The sequence below is a fragment of the Dermochelys coriacea genome, chromosome 11, assembly GCF_009764565.3.
Source record: "Dermochelys coriacea isolate rDerCor1 chromosome 11, rDerCor1.pri.v4, whole genome shotgun sequence".
In the NCBI taxonomy this organism is placed as follows: Eukaryota; Metazoa; Chordata; order Testudines; family Dermochelyidae; genus Dermochelys; species Dermochelys coriacea.
The window spans coordinates 57,561,694-57,584,799 of NC_050078.2; the positions used below are offsets into that span (position 1 = coordinate 57,561,694).

The 23,106-nt window shown below is 42.2% G+C and overlaps 1 long non-coding RNA gene across 2 annotated transcripts; it reads right to left on the reverse strand.

Annotated features, from left to right (window-relative positions):
* Positions 1–14,386: 14,386 nt before the first annotated feature.
* On the reverse strand, positions 14,387–22,614 carry LOC119863558. Of its 2 annotated transcripts, none has more exons than XR_005295641.2 (3): positions 22,448–22,614; positions 20,311–20,404; positions 14,387–15,321 (listed from the first exon to the last, which is right to left on the reverse strand). It is a non-coding gene; the product is annotated as an uncharacterized LOC119863558 (long non-coding RNA). The 2 variants fall into 2 exon arrangements; XR_005295640.2 differs by having other exon boundaries at positions 22,343–22,614.
* Between the last annotated feature and the right edge of the window lie 492 nt (positions 22,615–23,106).

A 23,106-nucleotide genomic window follows, 5' to 3' on the forward strand; every position in this document is an offset into this window, starting at 1 on the left:
CACATCTCCCTCCTTCTCTTGATCTCAAAGCTTCTTGATGGGCCTGCCTGGTCCTAGTGCCTGTGTCATTTTCTATGTCTAAGCAGAGTATATGGTAATACATGCTTTATATAGTAATTGTACAATCAGGAATTCAGATGCTGTCATTTGGGTGTCCACTTGTAAGACCACATGCCTACATTTCAAGGCCCTGATCCTGGAATGTGATGCAAGCAAGCAGACCTCTGCATCTGTAGGGAGGTATATTGACAATGGGGCTCTACACAAGCCAAGGTTCTGACCACATGCATCACATTGCAGGATCAGGACCCAAATTTAACTAACACTACCAGCTACAAAATTAGCTTGTTTTACAAACTTATTACTATAGGATTCAATTAGTGGGCATTACTATGTGACAGCATCTCATGCCTTGATTTTCTTTGATGTTGCACACAGTTGAAACATTGCCTACAAAACAGACTATGGCAAAGGTCAAAACAACTCAGACTATTTTCTAAAATGGTATATTTGTTGAAATGGCAAGTGTTCTTACCATATTGGTAACTAAACTGCTAATTAGGACAAGTCATTCAGTTCCTCTGGATTGTATTAAAAAGCACAGCTAGTGAATTAGTCAAGCAAAAAAATAACCTGGCAATGACAGATTAAATTAATGTATTTTAAAATAATAAATAGATTCTATGCAGTCTACAATCCATTCCTGGCAACCTGAGTGAAATCCTCTCTATTGAAATCAAAGACAAAGCTCCCCTTGACTTAAAAAGAGTGAGGATTTCACCCTCAGTATTTGACCCATCTGTATGATACTGCATAGTACTGCTGATGTTAGCATTTGTGACTAAATTCCAAACTAAGTCAAGATATGAAAGGCAAGAAAGTTCCTCAATCTGCGGTGTTAATCTTACTTTTTTTTTTTTTTACTAACCACCAATTATGTTTCCTATGTATGTGTGTGTGTTGGCACTGAATCTTACAACATAATTTGAGCATTCTTAGTATTTGAATGAGCAGTCTAATGCAAACTTGCCATTGGCTCTTAGGAGCTGAAGGTTGTCATATACTGGTACATCATTCAAAAGATAATTTTCCCTAGGCTTGCAATAAGAGCTCAGACTTGAATTATGACCACATCACCGTTACTTGGGCATTCTTAAACATATCCATCCCTCAGATACTATTTCTGACTCATGACAGTACTATGCTGACTTCTCTCTCTTTTGGTTTTGTTAAGGGAAGGAAAAAATATGGAATGCTATGAGTTTCATAATGTTTTTATAATTTCTTGTGTTTTTTATGGTTGTTGTGATTTGTTTAAAATCTAAAGAAGAAATATAGCAGATGAAAAGTGTTAGCTAATGAATTATTCCCACTGAATTAACAAACAGAGCCCTTTGACTGACACTAGTGCACACTGTTTAAACTAAGACTTCTGATTTATCACATTCAAATACCACATAAATCACATACTGGATATTTATGCTTCACTCACTCAAAATAGATTTTGAGAATGTCCTTTATAGTGCACTGGGAAAATTCCATCTGCAGTGGGCAATAAGCTTTACTGCACATGAATCTTTAAAATCCTCTTGATTTCTCCCAAATATGCATGATAGCAATAACAAAAAAAGTACTGCAAAAAGCATTAGTAGAAACCAAGCACTATATTACTTTCTTTGCTTTCGGTAGTCACAATCCTATAGGATTCCTAACTATACTTCTAAATTCACATAATAAATATCTGATAATAGCATGTACTGATTTTTCTATTAAATCTCTCCTACCTTGTTTGGTATTTCTTAGGACTGCTTGTTGTTCTTACTCGGTGTGATTTCAGTTGCTGGAGAGGTATGGCTGTATGTTTGTCTTAAAATATGAAGCCATTTCAGAGAGATTCTTCCCCTCCCCACCCCCGGTCTTTCTGCTAAATGACTACTTTACACCCCTCTAAAGACATCATGCAAAGAGAAACAGAGGGCACATATCCCACAACTTTTCAGAACCATGTCTGGAGCACCTTCAGTATTGATATCCTCTCTAAAACCAGGGGTAGAGAAAGGTGGCCTATCTCTCCAGATCAAACAAATACTTACCCTCTCTCCCACTCAATTGCTTCTGTCATTCTTCACCTCACCTTTGCTGGAAAAGGCACCAGTCCTACATTTATTTATGCAGAGGACTAACTTCACTCATGTGAGTAGTCCCATTGTGTTCTGATCATGCTGGTACTATTTGCTGTTACTGGGATGGGACAGATGGATCTAGGCTCCGCACCCTACCTAGAGGGAAGAGCTGCTCTACCCAGATCATGAATACTGGAGACAACAAATAAAGAAACAGGGACGGGAGTAAAGGTTAAAGGTTAAAAATCAGGAATTCAGAGGGGGACACTCAGCAGAGAACCCCCAACAGCACCTACTGCTCCTCAAAGATGTTTATGGAGTTGGTGGACACTGCCCAAAGGAACTCTGTTAGGAGGTGTGATCAGATGAAAGACTGGAAATAGCCCCCTTCTCCTCCCCAGTCGCAGAGTATCCCCACATCTACCTTCTTCCTCCTGGTATGGTCATCTTGGCCAACACCAGGATGAAGCTGATGAGGTGGTCTCACAAGTTTGTGGGGCCATTGATGGGGTGTGTGAGTGAATTAAGAGATGCGGATAGAAGTGCAGACAGAACCTCAGTAAGAGGTTCTGGAGGAGTCAGAAGAGGGGCTGGAACCTGGTACACCCTATACAGATGGGTGCCAGGATCTCCCTCTCGTCGCAAAAAGAGCAAGTGTCAGCAGTTTGCTGGTGGTCCTAGAGGTATGATGGCTTTCTGTAAACTAGATCTGCAGCACTTTAGAGATCTTAAGCTTTCTGCTACATCTAAAATGCATGCTGGGGAACCTCTGAGCTGAGAAGTTATTTTCTGTGGATCTTATGGTCCCTGAGATTAAGGTTATGATGTATCTCAGGCACAAAACTCTTATTTGCTGGATATTATAGAAAACCATATTACCATCACAGGGAATCTGAGACCTGAAAAATAGATAAAGTAGAAGCACAATACTGAAACTATTAGCAGAAAGTTGTTACATATTCTTAGGCCAAGGATTCAGCAGAGGAAAAAAACAATTTTAAATTATCCCACAAAATTATTTAAAACCAACCAAAACTACTAACAAATGTTAAGGTGAACTGTAAAATTTTTTTACCCAAAACGAACTGGTTAAAACTCAACCTTTTTCTGATTTCATATTGGCTGGAGTCAGCTCTTTTCATGAATCCCTTTGTCACCATTCTTTAATGGATCATAGGTCTCATTCACTGTCCTGAAGGTACAGGATGTGATGAGAAAGTTACAAAATAAGATCATAAAGATGTGTATTAGAAAGGGAATGCAAAGATAATGTAGACTTGTATGCGGTTGAGATAACTGAAGAGAGCTTCTAATTTAAAATAATTGATTAGCCAGCATTAATATTAATAAGTTACAAGCACACTGTCAGACAAGATTTTCTCTGATTGCCATGCCCTGCAATAGCACAATAAGTATTTAACTATAAATAAATATAAAATAGCAAAAATGAGAGAAAGTAAAATGGAACTCTAATACCTTCTCTTTCCATTCTTTTCTCTTTGGTTATTTCCTATAGCAGAATCCAGCACAGATAAAAGATGAATTGGCAAAACAAGATTACCATCTAGCCATAGGTGTAATAAGCAAGAGGGAGCTGGAGGAGTAATGGCCTACTGGGAGACATCATTCCCTAAGCAACAGGCAAAAATGTTGAAATGTAAGAAATAATTCTGTAGTCTACCAAGTATGTCTCCTCCTGCCAATACAATTCCATTCATGGGAGTGGCCAGAGATAAATGCCCAAAATGAGAGTTTCTATAGTATGACTAGCATAAAAATGGGTAAAAGTATAAAATAGAGACACATACACATTCACATGATGTGGAAATCACATGTTTCACAATACTTCTGGAAAGATTATTGTTCAGAAGGTGCAAGCAATGATTGAAAGAACAATCATCCTAGATGCCAAAAGCTGCAGGCCACATTCTCTGTCCTAGCCTGCCCTGTTTGTATAGCACAGGGAACATAATGGGAGTGGAAACCATCTGCAGTTTCCCAGCTGGGGATTTTTCTGACATAAGGGAATTCTCAGTGGGCATATTGTTGTCATAGCCAGTTCTTACAGCACACATACACCACTGCAATTCCAGCAGAAGGGGTCATGGTGGAGCCTGCAGCACTCCAGGCCATCTCCAGTTGGTAAATGATCCCTTGGGAACTGTTACCACATGTCACAGACAGTTACTTTGTCAGGGCAGACATATATCTAGCCAGAGAATCAGGGAGCTTAACAGATAGCCCCACACCCCTCTTCTGTGCCAAGCAGAAATTCAGTTCACCAAACCATCTGGGCTAGTCTGTTTGGAGCTTGAATCTGCAGGCCTTACTCTGACAAAACTCCCATCTTAAATCAGTGTTTTACCATAATGTGCCTTGCGGGATTGGACCAGATGAATATTGGTAAATTTAACAAAAAAACTCTGTCCTCAGTTTAGAAAATGAATAGTTAAAGCAATTTTAAATTTTTTTTAAAAAGCAAAAAACTAAATGTATCCCCCTAACAAAAGAATTGTAGTAGAAACTGTTGACAATTGCTGGTTATAGCAAATATAATCTATTATAGTACCTAGTGCTTCTAAAGAAACAAATTGAAATGTGAATGAAGATCACCAAGTATGGGTTAAAGGTGAGATGACCAAAAGTAATTGTCAATTCTTCTTCTTCTTGCTTGCAGAGATAAATTTTAGAGCTGTACCCACAGCAATGGATGTAGAGTTAGCCCCCACAAACACTTCATCTAAATTTGACTGTAACCATATTTGTATGTATTTTCTGTTTGACAGTAAAAGTGTAGGTCAAATCTGCAAAAGAAAGCCATTTCATGAAATTTACAGTAGTAACGCATCGTGGGTAGCCTGTAGTGTAGAGATGTGCTGGAGCAGTGGTTCTCAACCACGAGTATGTGTACCCCTGGGAGTACACAGAGGTCTTCCAGGGGGTACATCAACTCATCTAGATATTTGCCTAGTTTTACAACAGGCTTCATAAAAAGCACTAGCAAAGTTAGTACAAACTAAAATTTCATACTGCTCTATATACACTATACACTGAAATGTAAGTATGATATTTATATTCCAATTGATTTATTTTATAATTATATGGTAAAAATGAGAAAGTAAGCAATTTTTTCAGTAATAGAGTGCTGTGACACTTTTGTATTTTTATGTCTGATTTTGTAAGCAAGTAGTTTTTAAGTGAGTTGTAACTTGGGGTATGCAATATTGAATCAGACTCCTGAGAGGGGTGCAGTAATCTGGAAAGGTTGAGATCCACTGTGCTAGAGGACCGATGCAGCACTGTTTGTGTGACAGTAGAGCGCTTCCATTGCTGGAGAAGGAGAGTTCGTTGTTCACTGAGAACACACTTGCAGAAGCATGCAAAAGGATTTCTATGCTGATGCAGCTCAATGGCATGTAGGAGGGGACACATGATACAAAAACTGAAGTTGTGAAGATATGAAAACACTGGTGGAGCTCAGAGGGGATCTTCACAAATCTTAACAATAAGTCCGGAGAATTCAAAGATAGACACACTGGGCCTGATTCTGCACTAATTACACTAGTGTATATCAGGAGTAAGTCTGCTGAAATCAATTAAGTGAGAGCAGAATTAGGCCAACAGAGGCACAGAAATACCATCCTATAGAAATACAGGTGTGTTATCTCCAGAGAACAAACAAATCTTAGAATGCTTATTTAGAGACCCTAGTTACATTACTTTACACTTCTCTAGACAATGAACAATGGTGATATGAATTACATATTTGGCCTACAATTGACTGCCAACCTGGCCTTTTGATTGACAAACTCCAGTCTAACACTTTAGGAGCTGCACCCTTCCCACAGGAGCAGGAGTTGCCAAGTCAGAGAGGCTTTTTGAACATTACATACATAACTAAATAAATAGCATGCATTAAGTGAGCAGGCTATGCGGTAAGTTATATAAAGAAAACAGTTATTTCCCTGGCATCTAGGCAGCAGGTTATTTTAATGATGTTAATTCTTTTTAAAGGTAGCATTGAGTTGATAATGGAATGAAAAGAATTGAGAAATGCCGCCCAGGCCAAAAGAAAAATGAGAAACCTCACACTGCAAATGGAACCTTCTATTCAGGAGATGCTTGCACCTCACTGTTCCTGTCAAACAGGGTAATGTGCTTATGCATTTCACACAGACACCATTACCAACAGAAATTCAACCAAGCTATGCAAGAGAGCTGCCAAACATTGTGATGGCATTTATACTGCATGAGGAAAATAAATAACGCCAGAAAAATAAACTCATTCCATCAAGGAACCCTGAAGATTAACCAAATAAGCATTCTTCCTGTGCCAGCTCCAGCTAATCCTTCTTTAAGTTCTGGTAGAAGCAGTTACATTACATGATCTTCACCCATAGTATTATATTTATCCAGGAAGCGCATTTCAGCATAGCTGGGTTGGTTTGAGGAAAGAAGTGTGTCTCTATAAATCAATACAGATGCCTAAAACACAGGCATTGAAAATGTCATTTTGAATGATGAAAATGGCTAGGGAACAACTGAACCTGCAACATAATCATGTGGGGCAACAGTTCTGCCAATCCCTGCACTCAATTTGCTGTGAGGGGGCTCTCCCCTGATGACTGCATACCTCAGAAGGGTTGACAGCCCTATCCTCAGTGCAAGGGAACTTCAAAGAAAAAGTGACCATTTCACCACTTGCACAGAGCTGTCCCCATAATCAGAACCAGAAAGATCACAATGGTAGGAGAAACCCCCTGGCTATCCTGAGTCCGATCTCATTCAGCTTCCCCCATTTCTGCTCAAAACAAAAAGGAGGAGCATGATGTTTGCAACCTGTTTCTGTTAGGATTTGTGTTCCATATAGTGTACCTCTAAATGGAGAAAGTTCTTCCCCTACAGCAAGACAGCCGTTATGTGTTCAAACACAGCCTGCTGCAGGCTAACCACAGATTGTGTGCTGTCTCATGGATAGTTTGCTTTAGTACTTTCTTGTTTTGTTGCTCTCTTAATGTCAGATAAAGGTCATTCTAATTGACGGTATGAAAATGGTGGCTTTTTTCAGGGGGAACCCAACAACAACATGACACCACTATTTTGTGGTGCAGAGCTCCAAGCTGTAAAAACAGCAAGATACCTAACAATGTAACACCCTGCCTTCTCTCCTTCTAGTATGTACTTTTCTACAGTTCCTGAACAAAAGGTAGTAAATGGTATTAGGGGTGGATGAAAAACTGCCTTATAATCAGATTTATCAGGGAATTCCACTGTGTCCTGAAAAGACAAAGCAAATGAGTGGTGGAGACAGCACATATCAATTAATACAATTTTCTTTTCTTGTGTTGTGGACTGGGCTAATTATTACAAGAATGAATAGTGGTGACCAAAATGGTAGCTGGCAGCTCCAGGGGTGATTTAAAGGGCCCGGGGCTCCCAGCCGGTGCTACCGCAGCTGGAGCCCCGGGGCCTTTAAATCTTGATTTAAAGGGCCCAGATATATAAAGGCCCCGCCTCTTCCGGTTGAGGCCATGCCTCTTCTGGTTGAGGCCACGCCCCCGCTCAGGACTCTGGCATACTGATAAATCCTTTAAATTACTTTCACCCCTAGCTACAGTAACCCATATTTGTGTAACTTGCGTGACCGGCTAAACTGGAGACAGGTGCTGAGGCCCTGCAAGTGCTTTTAAACATTTAAAATTCAAAGGTGTCAAAAAAGGAAGAATCGTTAACAACAACAACAACTACTACTCAGCATAGATAGTGGTGGATTAGCCACTGGGCACATGGGGCCCATGCCCACGGGCCCCAGCTAACTAAGGGGCCCCTGGAAGGCCCCGCGGCCCAACCCCGCTCCACAGCAGCACCGCCAGGCGGGGGAAGCCCCTGCACCCACTCCCCAGCAGCAATGCCGGGCTGGCGAGTAGGGCAGGGGAATCCCCCACTACAGACCCTGTCCCCAGCAGAAGCCTAGGGACGGGGAAATCCCCCCAGTGGCTGCTGACCCCACCCCCAGCAGAAGCCGCAGTACGGAGCAAGCCCCCCACCAGTGCCCTCCACCCATCCCCAGCAGAAGCCGTGAGGCGGCAGGGGAAGCCCCTGTGACTGACTCTGCTCTCCAGCAGAAGCACCAGGCGGGGCGGGAGAAGCCCCAGCATCCTGACCCTGGTCCCCCTCAGAAGCCCGGGGGGTGGCAAGGGAAGCCCCAGCACCCGGACCCCCACTGCAACCCTGGGACTGGAGGAGCTCTCACTCCATGGGGCTGTGGCACTTCTCTGGTCTTGGGGCCATGGAGGGGGCAGAAAGGAGTTGAAAGGGGTTGCGGGACTGCAGTGGGGGGCAGAATGGAGGGGACCCTGGGTGGAACAGGGATGGGCCTGAGGAAGGGGCAGAAAGGGGTGGGGCTGTGGGCACAGCCACAGGCAGAAGGGGGTCAGGGCCAGAGGTGGAAAGAGTGGGGAGGGGCCTCCCCATTTGCTTTGGCCCAGGGCCCCAGAAAACCTTAATCCGCCTCTGAGTGTAGACCTTTAAAGAATCATTAAGCTGTTACAACATGGAGTACAGTGGAGCAGACAACATTTCTAGAAACATTTACAGCTGCCGATGTTCTGCTATGGGGCTGTGAGAATTCTAATGATATTTGGAGTGGAAATTAAATATATCAAGGTCTACACTGGCACACTTAGATCAAGAATACTTGTCAGACTTCAGCTATATTCACAGGAACGTAGCAAGGAAATACCTAAAATAAAAAAATCTGTAAAAAAAAAAATTGGGTTAGAGTGTGATTACATAACAGGTATACAAGATTACAATTCAGTAAACATTCCTGCTGTCGCTTAGGGGACCATTCTGGAGCCAAAAGGAAGCTGCCACAAGCTGTTAAAAATCTCTGTTCAGCACTTTAAAACTGCATAATGAAAAAGAAAGAAAATCTCATATGTCTACATCGCCTGTGTCTTCACTGACACCAAGCTGTAAAAATAGCAAAATACCTAACATGTGATAGTGATCACACTGTAAAATTCCACGTGGAGACAAGACACATGCTACCACTCTGATTTGGAGGGGAGAATCAAGCCTCAATATGGTAGGTGTCTCATCTTTGGAGATTTTTAAAGCTAAATTGGACAAAGTACAGGAACTATGCGGTAGGGAACAATTCTGCACAGGCCCAGAGATGATCTACATGGCAAAAGTCTTTTTAATCTCTAATGTCATTGATTCTGTTAACACAGTGCACATGACTGAACAATGCACATTGGAGGCCTTTGATCATGTGAGTCTGGCAATGTGAGCAAGCTGGTCATCATGGTGAGGTCAATGTTCATAGCTTATCATCTGAGAGAAAATGTATTTCATGAATTAGTAGAAAAAAATGGAAAAGTCTGTTCTAATCAAACTAGAATGACAATCTTTGTTCCCACCTAATGCACCCTATTAGATTCACTGATGTGATTACATTTAATTCCTTAGTGAAGAAGCTGAAAGCAGCAAGTGGAAAGAGAACAAGTAATAAATAATTTGGTTTTGCTGGTTAATTCATGCTACTTTATCTCCCCCCTTATCAAAGGTATCATCTGAATAACTCCAGTAAAGTGCTATGATCTCTCTCTACAAAAAGTATCACCTGCTACTTGATATTTCTATGAGTAACACTATTAAAATGTGCTCACTGAAGTTCTATACCATGAGTCCTCGTCCAGCTGGCCAAAAGAAAAGGGGTTGTTGTCCCTTTAAGGAGTCCCCTTTCAATGAACGGGTAGTAGAGGGGAAAATTTTATGCAGACAGAGTAGGGAAGAGTAAGAAGAAGCCGGACCAAGGGGGCGAGGGGCACTGCTGCCCTTCCTTCTGACTGGAAGAGTGTGTGGGGAGGTGGTATTTCTGCCCTATGCAGCCCCGGAGAAGCCCTTTTTTATTTGGATCAGGCTGCAGCACCTACCCCTAAAATTTGCAAGAGAAAAAGGCTTCACGTCCTGCTGTGGGTATTTTGCTAATCGCCCTTTTTTCCTTTGGAGCTGGAAAGGAATTTTCCCTTCTCTGCCACATTGGCTGAGGTGGGGTGGAGTGGGTTTCCACCTTCCCCACAGTAGGTTTCAAGCCTGGTGGGATGGGGTGGAGGAGCTAGGTTATAATGTCATAACTTAGTATATAAATCTTGTGTCAGATGTCCAGTGCAGGTACGATTACCCAGTAAAATAGATTGGAAGAGGATTTGAAAGTAAAGCACTCTTAAGGGAGTTGCGGAAGGTGTTTTGTGGTTCCTACATCTGGTCAGCAGAAAGCTGACACCCAACCTAGTCTAGCCCCCTTTATCCCTCATGCGAAGGAAAAGTGGCAGGTTTCCAATCATCCCACATTGGGGATTATGTGGAAATTATTAAGGAAATGATTACCCACACTGTACAATTTCTGGCTGGGTACTCTCAGATTTTAAGCAAATAAAGTTGAGACCTAATTAAACCACATCATTGCTTCCTGTCTTTCTTCTGTTGTGGCCAGACAATATCAGGCTACAACTTTTGGGCTAAGCTATGAAGGGCCTCCCAGAATCAATTCCTGGTATGACATTCAACACAGTGGCACATGGAAATTCAGAGATAGCCTAGATATTCCAGATAATACAACTAACTTATATTTAAGAGTCCTCCTGGATGGAGCTTGGTATGTCTCAGACAATACCACAAGCATACATTTGGGAAACCTCTTAATTTATTCAGTCCAACAGCATTGCACAGGATTTGGCAGAGGAGGTTGAAATTAATTTGTACATATAGAGAACTTGCAATATGTGATGCATTGGAAGTGCTAGCTCCATTTGTTTCTAACAAGTGCTAGAATGTAGCATGAACAGAAAGTATCAGCATAGAAATAGTGATTCTGCAACTGAATGCACACTTGAGAAAGCTACTGAAAAGCTTACCGTGTATGACAGGTGCTAGCAAGGCAATGTTTTGCCAGACAGCTGCAAATTTTCTTTGATCTGTACCATAATTTGAGCCACAAGTAAACTAGAACTGTTCTGTAACCTGATTGGACATGTCCAGTGTACAGTAGTTTCAGTCACAAAAGCAGAGGGCTAGAGTTGAATATGCAGTTTCCTGGGCATGCGTGAAGGTCTTATACTTTGGGGTAGATCTATACTAACTTTTTTTTTTTTTACTAATTAGACTATTCGCCCTTACATCTAACTGCATGTCCGGGGAAGCGGTAGGCCTAGTTTGAAATAAATAACTTGCCTCATTTCTTGGTGGGCGTGATTGGGAAGGTGAATGGAAGGTTATGTTGTCATAACAAGCAGTATGCTGGAGTCAGGATGGCTAGCTAAAATCAGCAGCAACCTCCTGGTATTAGTAAACAAGCCTAAATGTAAGATAAAACAGAGGTCAGATTATGCATGAACAGCACATGGATAGACAATGTTGTACAGGGATTGGTTCCTACAAAGTAACCAAGCCAGGCCCAAAATGTATGATGCAATGTAACTGTGGATATGTGGTATGCCCTATACCTACTCCCTATGCTTGGTCAACTCAACATAGCTTTGCTATATGCCAAGTAAAGCTACCTGAGTGACAAAATCTGAAGTCAAACTGAATTCTTGGAAAGCTGAGGGGAAAGATGTCTTGGAGGGAATCCTAACAGAGGCTCATTCATATCACACTCTGTCCAAATACACCTGGCAAACAGATGCAAAATTTCAAGAGAAGCATAGAACAAAAGCCTATCGTTTGTTTTCATAGACTTGTTTAGTTCATAATCTGACATATTCCAAAATCTTCATTTAGACAAAACTCTTAAAGCCAATGGGTCAAATCCAGCCCACCTGACTGAGAAGAGTAGCCACATTGACTGGAATGGGATGACTTCCTACCCTAAGGCCATCAGGGTTTGGTCTAATGAGAGTTGGAGGAGAATTGAAGAAGGGTTTAAGAATTACAGGAGTTTTGCCAGAGTAAAAATTTGAGAAAAAGGAAACTAAATAAGGACTTCAAGATTTGGAAACTGAAGAATTGTGTCACTGTGTGGAAAAATAAAGGACTAATTAAAATGCCTGTAATTCTGTTAAGTCTAGGGTTTTTTTTTAATATACTTGACTCATTTACAGTATAGTGTCATGTACACACAAGGTACCAGTGTTGAACTGGGATGTGTCATTTTTTTTTCCTTCAGATTCTCTGAGGCAGTAGAAAATGTGGGCAAAAAGTCACGTACTGTGTAAACCTTGCTGCAAATTTGCCAATAATGAAGTTGGCCAAACACTTAGCTTTTTATATATCACTGAAAGGGCCTATTTTAAAACTATATCTATCTGAGACTATATGATCAAACCTAACCAGACACTGCTTTTTTAAACAGCTGGTGAAATCTTATTTGAATTTGATTGCATCTATTCAATTAGCTGAAAAAATTGGAAATGCAGCTTAGAAGACTTTAATCCAGGAAGCTTAACTCCTTGGCACCAGCTGTTTCTATGTAGCAGTGGATTTCACAAACAAAAATATCCAACACAAAAGGATTAATCTTCAACAGTTGTTTTTGTTAGCTGAAATATATATATATATACACACTCTGTGATATTAGTCCCCTCATTGCATTTGTGGGTGTTTTTTATCTTTAATAATTTTCATCCCATCACTGTGTTTTTATTGTCAGAAGCTCTTGGACTACAGCTTTTCTACCAAAAGAACCCTTAAGTAGTTTCAGGACTCCAACTGCATCTAATATTACGACACTCTTCAGGGAGGACCCTAGTCTTTATCTTCCCAGCAAGGTTCTTCTAAACAAAAGTCTAAGGACTCAGATAAATCCCTATTATTTTAAACTATATATATATATAAAATCCCTATTATTTTGAATGTTGGCTGGTGGAAGGCAGATACTATAAAAATTGTGTACAAATAACTTCTGTAAATTCAATAGCAGAACTATACTTAAAGTTACATTTAAAGCATTCAAGTGTTGACAGCTTACTGAATAATGTGTGCAGTGCAAATAACTGCAGTTTTGCATGACCTTTCCTAATGTAAGATACAAGGTAGATGAGGTAATATCTTTTATTGGACCAACTTCTGTATTAATATGCCTAGTAAGGAATCTATTTATCAAAAAAAATTACCAAAACCTTTTTTTTTTTCCCTCTGTATTGTTACAAACATACTTGCTGACAGATATTTTCAAATAAATTACCAAAATAATTGAAACTGGCATGATTATATGGTGTTGTTTTGACAAAAGATGCATAATTTTAAAACATTGTGTGCAGAATTTTTAATTTTTTTGGTGCAGAATTGCCCCAGGAGTAAAATTAGAAGCAGCACACTAGGGAATCTGGCCTATTATGTTTCAGTACAATTGCAGCAGTAACAGATGTCAGATGCATCTAAATATCTGGAGTTGTAGGCTTTAATTTATACTATAACCCTAATACTAGTAGCCAAATGCATCTTTTTTTTTGAAGCTCCTGCAGTTAGTGATCAGTGATCTATTTAAAGATTATTTTAATATTGATCACTTAATTTTGTTTCAGAGTAGCAGCCGTGTTAGTCTGTATTCGCAAAAAGAAAAGGAGTACTTGTGGCACCTTAGAGACTAACAAATTTATTAGAGCATAAGCTTTCGTGAGCTACACGTGTAGAGCTCACGAAAGCTTATGCTCTAATAAATTTGTTAGTCTCTAAGGTGCCACAAGTACTCCTTTTCTTTTTAATTTTGTTTGTCATTGTTTTGATTTGTGTTGCTGCTTGTCTATAAAAAGGGTTCATCTAAAAGACGTAACTCAGTATATAAAGAATGCAGTGCTTTCTATCATTTGTGGCACAATACTTCATGACATCAAAATATAGTTCCATCAATGCTATCAGCTTCTCTTTGTTTTAATTCTTTATATCTAACTAAAGAGATCATGTTCCCTGCTCAGAAGTATCAGTAACTGAGTGATATTTTTCACTTGTATGTATTTGAAATATTACATCAGTATTACTCTGATTGACTGTGCTTCAACCACTCAGCCACACCACAAGACCAATGTATTTTCCCAACTATTACCACTGTTAAGCAATAACTCCATTGTGAGAGAACAGAAAACCATAATCTTCTATGTTACTAGCAGTAAAGATGGAGGACCTGTTGATTGGATATAAGCATGCTCTGCTATTTTGTAACTGAATATACTATTTTGAAGTCACACCCTGCAGTCTTTTACTTCAATGGGCACTTTTCTTAAATAAGGAAAATGCTGTTATTCCTTTTATGGTTCACTTTAAGGAAGATTTATTTTGCATTTGTGAAGTTTTGGAGCAACACCTATGAGTGAGATTTACTGTATTAACAAAAGGGAAAATGACGGAAGATTGCATGATGCTTGTACAAGGAGTATTAACAAAGTGTCTAGCCTGACAGAGAAAAAAAAACAAAACAGTCCATGTTCAATTGTTCATTTTTTAGTATAATCCCCATTGACATTAATGCATTTGATCCAGCACAGCTGCAGCGTGGCTATGCCTGGCTTGTAGGAGTCCAGCATGTCCAGAAACTCTTCAACTCTTCTCACAAAGATCTTCCTTCATCTTGACACACATAGGAGTGTCAAGGAGCCAAATCTGGTGAACAGGCTGCATGGGGAAGCAGTTGAGCCACATTCAGTAGCTGTGGTCAGTGCAACCTGGGATGTCTGGGGTGATGCACTCTCCTGCAGAAGCAAAAAGTTCCAAAAGTTCTCAGGAGAGGTCAAGTCACACACTTCTGATCAGCAGTCAAATTCTGGGTACTCATCTTACTAACACCTTTCTCATGCCCAAGTCTTCATATAGGATGGCATGCACTGACCTAATGCTGATGCCCACTATCTCAGCTGTGAGACTGACTGTTGATCTTCCATCATTCATTACCATCTTGTGAACTGGATCAACTTTTGCTGGTATGGTTGCCTCTGAGGCATCCTCACCTTCGCTCAAGTGCACTGCTGATTCTCCCTCAACTCAGCAATCCCTGCAGCCACACACACTCTGGCATATAGAGGTCATCATCCCCGAGTATTGCCACCATGTCCTCATGGATTTCCTTTGGGGCAAGCCTTTCTTACCAAGGTACTTGATTACCACTCAGTTTTCATTCTTCTCCATTTTCCAGATTTTAGGTAATGGACTCACTTCAACCACATGTCCTCGTAAGTTCTGTACTGATGAAAAATGGTTTCTGACAAGGAAATATCACAGATCAAACTACTGATTCTTTTAAACCTATTGGGCCTTAGCATATCATTAAATAGGTCAAGCTAGACACTAACCGAACAACCCTCATATGCGTGTGCAAATGCACATGATTTGGGAAGATTGTTGTTTTATGATCTGGATATACTGATCATGCCTATATTATTTTAATTATTTTTGGTAGCACCTACCTGTGCCAGGTGCTTTCCAAATATAAAAAAAGGCACAGCCTCTTTCCTGAGGAGTTTACAATACAAGAGGGGAAAGAAAAAAAAAGGAATGCAACACTAACTAAAATGGTGGTTATTCAAGTCTACCATATTAAACTAAATGGTTTCCAGGGGCTTGTAATGTAACTTTATACAGGTTTAAGCATATCTAGAATATTAGTCCCAAATATTAGTCCCCCAATGCATTTCTCTGGTAATGTATGGCAGACTTTAATTCGTCTTGGATAATTAATGAATTCTTCCTGGGGAACTGGGATACCACTGAGCCCCCTGACCCACCAGCCTGGGCTCCCTCACCGCTGTGACAATCTGCAAAGCCCTCCAGCCTGCACTTTCACCAGTATTCATACAGGTAGGGACACACCCAGCTGCAGTTACACGCAGGCTCTCCAACCACCAGCTTCCCAGTCTGGGAACCCAGAGCAGTACCATCCTGCCCTGGTCAAATCAATACAGACAACAAAAAAAGATTCAGGAAATGTTTGACAAATAGATTCCTTACTAGGCATATTAACATAGAACTGAGTAATAATTCATTTAAATTACAATACAGAACTGTATTTCCTGCACGCCTCAGAAGCAGTGCAAAGGCTTGGGGGAGTCTGGGGTAACGGAGGAGTGAGGGAAAGGGAAGTAGATTGCTGGGAAGGCACCTGGGTGTGAACTTGAGGGCTGTTTTGAGTATGGGTGTGAAAAGTATGGAACAGGGTTTTTTATGGGGGAGTGAGGAGGGATTGTTAGGGAGCTTCCCCCATGCAGACCCTGGCTGGCCCCTGGCCTCTCCCATTCAGTCAGGCACATCTGCCCTGTCCCCATGTGTTCCTGCACCCCCATGTGTCCTTGCACCCCGTCCATAGGTGTCCCTACACCCCCACTCTCCTGATCTGGTCCTGAACCCCTCCCCATGTGACTCTACATGTGTCCCACCCAGCCATTCCCGTCCCTATGAGTTCCTGTATCCCCTCCCCCACCATAAAGTGGCCCTGCACCTCCCTCCCCTGTGGCCCTGTGCCTCCACTCCCATTCAGCCCCGCCCCAGTCTGTCCTCCCGCACTAGCCCTTATGAGCCCATCTGACTCCCCAACCGTCTGTGTCCTGACGCGGCCTGATAGGCACTGTGAAGAAGGCAGGCTCTCTTCAGCCACTGGCCAGGAGCTGCTGCTGTGCTCTGTCACCACAGTGCCCTCTGGTGGGCAAAAGGTGGAACTGAAGCAACATTTCAGCATCAGCTTTTTTCTGCACAAAAGTATTAAAATATGCATGACTTATTAATTTTGCATGCACATACTCATACAGCATACCCCCAAGTGTAATATAGTTTTTGCATATGGTGGGAACCCTTGGCTCCCAGACCACTTTGTGGAAAAATACTGACATCCCAAGGTGGCATCCAGAGACATGCGATCTGATCAAATGTCCTTGTAAAGTCATAGCAGCCATTACTTATAGGGCATTTGGAGCATTCTCAGGAAGGCTCACCAGGTGGGAGATAAGCTTCTCCTAAGGCCTGTTGTTCTTTCTAATGGTTCATTGCACTGAATAGGCTCTTCCCAGCCATCTGACTGAAAGCATGTTGCCTAGTAGGCATTACTCAGGTGTAACTACATTTGAAATACAGCTATACAGTCAATATTCATAACTTCAGATGAAAAATGATACATGCATACAAATAGGATAATATTCAGTAAATCATAACTTCCCAGTGACCCCTCACATGACTTATCTTGAATAAAATGCATAATTATGCTATATCTATAACTATATCATAATATCACTGACGAATATGGGGTGCATGTCACACCTCCCACTCCACAAAGGAGGCATTTGCCTCTGAAAAGTAAAAGGGTGAAGAGTTTGTACTGTCACCATTGGGCACTGAATGGCGAACCCCTAATGAAGGTAGTGGGGTCAGACTGTCAGCCAGGTTAAGTCAGCCATGTTTATCAATGAAGGCATTGGAGCTATGCTAATTAAAGAAGCTGGCCCCTGGTCAATTTAGTAGTAAAGGAGCTTAGAGCTAACCTTCTTAGCCGCAATAATTTAGATGTGCCATTTAACAATAAAATTCCAAAGAGATCTGGTTGAGTGGTTGAATCCCAAAAGCTATTCCCTTTTACTGTGACAGTAAAATGAGACAGATAGTTCGTTTAAATGATGTGGAAGTAAGGTAGTACAATATATCTGAATTAGAGTAAGGATTATATTATATTAAAAGGTACCAATTTATGTTGTTGTCTCAGAAATAACAATAGAGGCACCAATTCTGATATCAGTGTAAAGCAGGAGTAACCCTAATTAAATCTGTGGAGGGACACTGGAATACCATTAATAACGGAAAATAGTTTGCCTTTCTAACTCCCTCAATATTCTATACAGAGGTTTAAAAAAAAAAAAAAAAAAAAAAGAACTACCTGCAGAAGAAATCCGAGTATCATGAATAGAAATAATTCATAGGGCTGAAGCCTACTGTCACTGAAATCAAGGGGAGAGATTCTCAATTTACTCCAATGGGATCAGGATAGGTCCCATACTTTGTAGACTGGTCAGACAGAAGACAGCTGTTTGATGAAGGCACATTTCTTAGATATTGAGTACGCCCTTGGTCAGGTGCCCTGTAGCCTAATTGGTTTCCAAGATCTAGACAAAGGGTTATTTGAAATCAATACACCACTTAAGTATTTTTTTTAAATTTGATTTCTTCCTGGAGTAACTGAATTTATTAGTCTGCTATAAACAAAGTGCTAATTAAATTACTTATTTTCTTATAAAGTTACCATATTTCAGACAGAAATTGTTGGCTGTTCACTGGGAAATTCCTTGATCTCAGCATTTTGCTAAATCAAATATATTGACCAGAGCAATCTTAAGACACTGTTGAAAACATGGTCAATTAATGTGTGCTTATAGGGATGGATTTTAAAAAACATTAGATTGGACAAGACATTCTAGTGGATTAGTTTGGGTGTCCTGAAGAGCATACTTCAGCTAGGCAAGTCTGTCTTCCGTTGTGCAACTCCACAGTCTATGCTCTCCTGTATAACAGCCACCCCCCCACACACACGCACACAGAGACACACTTCCTGTGTTTACTTGGATGTAACAACTATTACTTTGCACTATAAGAGAATTTTTTTTTTTTTTAAAAGATGTGAGGTCTGGGAAGAGCCTCACTGGGTGTGGCTGCAGGGAAGCAGCAGGGAAGAGGCTGACACACATTTCCCCCAAATAACTAACAACAAGGAAGGAGTACTATTATCCTTGAAAGGAAGAACGTCATGCATGACTGTAAGGGACTGTGGAAGACTGTTGCGGCCTAGTTAGGGAACTTCCGCTTTCTCACGCTGAGAGGTTATTGTAGGACATAGAAACCCAGCTAGAACCGACCGTTGGCCGGTTACAATTGCTTCGCATGGCCCTTTGCCTGGTAGCAGAAATCCCCTTTTGGGAAGTATCTAATTCTAGATTCATGAGCTGTTTTTGTGTAGTACTTATTAATGCTGGCGGTCTGCCCCTCCATTGGACTCCATCCCAGGCAGAGCTCCGGTGTACTGGGTTCCCTGCCTCTGTGACTGCAACGCTTGAGTCCCCGTTGTGGGTGTGTCACTAACCTTCAATAAAGCCAATAACTCACAGTTGTGTGTAAGCCTCGTTTTTTCAGAGTACTCCTGCCAGGCCTGTGGTGCTTTGAACGCCTTGGCCCAGAACACATGACCTATACAGAATGTTTAGTTTCAAACATTTAAACATTTCATATTAAAACAAAAAAACAAGGGGGGGGGGAAGAAAGCAGAGCCACATTATGGCAAATTTAAACTGGAGATTTCTTATGTGCCTAAAAAGGCAAAGGAAAGCCCATACAGCAACATTCAGATCCAGATCTCAAATACCTCAATGTCTGCGATGGCTCAGATCTGGGGTTTTTATATAGGTCTACTGTAAGGATAAGCACATCTGGATGTGTATACTTTGACAAACTCAAAGTTCAGGGTTTTAGGAAGGGGGTGGTTCTACATTTTTTAATTGGGCTCCTTTGTGGGGGGGAGGGAAGAGATTTGAGAGATTGCAACAGAAGGTGGAGACACACTATTAGGTCGTCTCAGTGTGTCCCTCAGAAAGTAGGGAGAAGTCTGACTAACTTAAAGACCTACTTGCTGCTGTCACAATTAAAGCTTTGAAGAATATTCCATTTCGACAAATATTTTCTGTATTCCCCGCCGCCATTAGAGATACTTGCCTGCAAACAAGTTGAGTTTGTCTGCTCCTACTGCTTATGTAACGCCAACAGACCCCAGGGATCTCTGGAGCTTGGTGCATGACCCTCTACCAAATGAGCTAAAAGCCAACTGGCTCTTAGCTAAGGCCGCAGAGCAGACTCATTTTATCTCTCTAGGTGGCCTTGGTGCCACTAGATGGGACAGAACACCACGCCCAGAAGGTGGGTGGGTTACACTTAGTCCTCACTGCAACCTCAGAATTGGTTATCTGAGAGCTTATGTTAGGATGTTACAATCTACCTTCCAGTAAAATAATGGATAAGAGACATAATTACATTAGATTACAACCAGTGGTGAGCTAGAGCCAGTTTGCACCGGTTCGCGCAAACGGGTTGTTAAATTTTGAAGCTGGTTTAGAACCGGTTGTTAAAGGGGTGGGCAAACTCTGGCCCACAGGCCACATGCAGCCCACCTGAGCTCCTGGCTGGGGAGGCTCCCCTGGCTTTGAATCCCTTTTTAATTTTTACTCACTTGGCGACGCTCCGGGTCTTTGGCAGCGGGTCCTTCCCTCGCTCCGGGTATTCGGTGGCAATTCGGTGGCAGGTCCTTCAGTGACGCCGAAGACCTGGAGCGAGGGAAGGACGTGCTGCTGAAGACCCAGAGCGACTGAAGGAACCATTTTTTCAGATTTTGGCAGCTCATCACTGATTACAACTAATCTTAGCGTCACAGGGCACTCGACACACCACCAGATGGCACCTCCTCCTGGCCACTGTGGGGATTAGCTCTGCAAGGCTGACATCCCTTCCTGTGGTTGCACCCCATTTCTCCACTGCTCTCCGTCTGCAGCCCCTCTCTCACTCCAGGAGTTGCTACGACTGTCCCTCCAGCCAGGTCACCATATGATTTACCCTTCTGGGATATTCTTTCAAAGTCTCTTTTCACCCACAGTGACAGGCAGCCCTCATGCCTGCTGCCCTAACTGAGCCACTCCTGCAGTGACACAAGCAGTCTTTCAGTTCACTGTCCTGCTGGTGTCGTTTCCTCCATGGCCAATAGGGGAACCCAGGCCCACCTACTCCAGGTTCCAGCTCAGACCTCTAATCAGCAGAGAAGGTCTATTCCCCTCCTAGACCTTCCAGCTACTTTCCCTGAGCTTTCCTGAGTGGCTGACTTCTCCCCACACCCTCTGTATTTGCCAGCCTCCCAGCTCCCTCCTCAAGAAGTAGCTGTAGGCTACTTACCTCTAACCTCCAAATAAACCTCCTTTCCTCCAGGAAGTGACTACAGCAGACTTCCTTGAAGCCCCTATCTGCTGGGAGCCCCTGGGCTTTGTACCAGCCTCTCTTCTTCCCTCAGAAGTGAGCTTCTCCTAAGTAGCTCCCGCCACACAATTTAATTGTCTGATTGGGCTCACTTGGCCTAATTAAGCACTCAGTGTGGTGAGTGCTCAAGGTAGGGGCAGCACGCAGAGCCCCATGCCCCACCTAGAAGCTGGGCCTGCTGCTGGTCACTTCCGGGTGCAGCGCGGTGTCAGAACAGGTAGAAACTAGCCTGCCTTAGCCAGGCAGCACCACCAACGGGACTTTTAACGGCCCAATCAGTGGTGCTGACCAGAGCCACCATGACCCAGTGCCTTACATTCTGCAACACATTACAGTATCATGACCTGCAGTTTGAAAAACCACTGACCTAGGCTGTGCAGGGCCTTGAAAGTGAAGACAAGCAGCTTATGTTTGATGCAATAGAGAAGGGAGAAGCCAGTAGGAGGATGGAAAGAGAGGGGTGACATGGTCAAAGAGACAAGCTAGGAAAGCGATTTTATAGTATTTCATAACTGACAACATGCATCACTCTCTCCTAAAATATCAGTTATTAGCCATTGCAGCATATGAGACTAGATAGACAAACTGATTCAGTTTGACAGATTTTATTTCCATCTACCAGCTTAAAAAAAAAAAAAAAAGAGACCCAAAAAACCCACATCATTCTTTCCTACCTCCCAAGTGAGCAGAATGCCACTTGCCATTAGAACTGAGTGACTTTATAACAAAGATTGTTTATCAAAAGGGGGTTAAGCAGCAAATAATTGGGTGAGCTGAGAGGAAGAGAACCCTAAAGACAATAGTTCTATGGTGCTGGCAAGACTCCACCTTGAATACAGAGTTCAGCTCTAGTCATTTAAATAATAGAGTAGACCAATTGCAGGGAATTTAGAGAAGAGCAACAAAAATATTAAGATTTTATATATGCAGGAAAGATTAAGAGGAGTATATATGTAAAGCTTTGCTAAATAATGAGAAGGGCAGGATACAACTACCTACAATTAAATAAATGTAGCAAAGTGAACTCACTGGTGCAGCACCTCCTGCTGGTTGCCCTGGCAATTAGCTAACTTCCAACTCAGAGCACCCTCTGCTGGCCAGTGGCTCACCTGCCTCAGGCCCTCCCATATCCCTCCCAGACCCCAGTGCTCTTTACCTTGGGGTTCTGGCCCAACAGGACCCCCCCCGTCTGGGTCTCCCCTTCCAGGGGAACCCCCAACCCTCTAAGCCCACCTCACCTCAGTGGCTACTGCCCTGTTCACTGGGGCAGACTGAAGTGTAATGGCCTCTCATCATTGGCAAGTGGGGAGTTGGACCTGCTGCCTTTCCCTGCAGTCCAGTACCTCTCTAGGCCTTCCTGTCAGGCTGCAGCCTGGGAGGTCACCAGGCCTGACAGCTCAGCCCCAGTTCTGTCCATGGTAGCCTTTGCTCCTTCAAGCAGCTAGGTTTATCTCTCTCCAAAACTAGAGCAAGACTGACCCAGCTCCTGGCTCACAAATCTTTTATAGGGCCAGCTGTCTCCTAACTGGGTGTGGCTCGAGCTGCAACTGCCTTCCCAATCAGCCTACCTTTTCTCCTTGTTTTTCAGGAGCGGGGTAACTGCCCCGCTACACTAAAAATTGTAAACAAGAAGGGAGAGGAATTGTTTAGAATAGTAAGGGATGGTATAGCTAAGAGCAATGTGATTACAATAAAAGGAAGCGTAAGCAACACTTCTGGACAATGGGATCTATTGGACTGTGAAATAGTCTCCCAAGGGAAATAGTAGAAGCCCCATTGTTTGAGGCACTTAAAACTGGACTGGACAAACCACTAAAAGAAAAGAAAACTGTTGAGAACAAAGTTGCCCTACCAGGGAAATTAACCAGCATTTTCGTCTCCAGCTTTTACAATAGCTTCCTTAGAATTTGTGATCTGTTGTGAATGTAGGGTGAACCATATGCACCTTTGCCTGAGAATGCAAGAAAAACAGAATGTTCAAAGTGAAGAGACAAGATGTTTA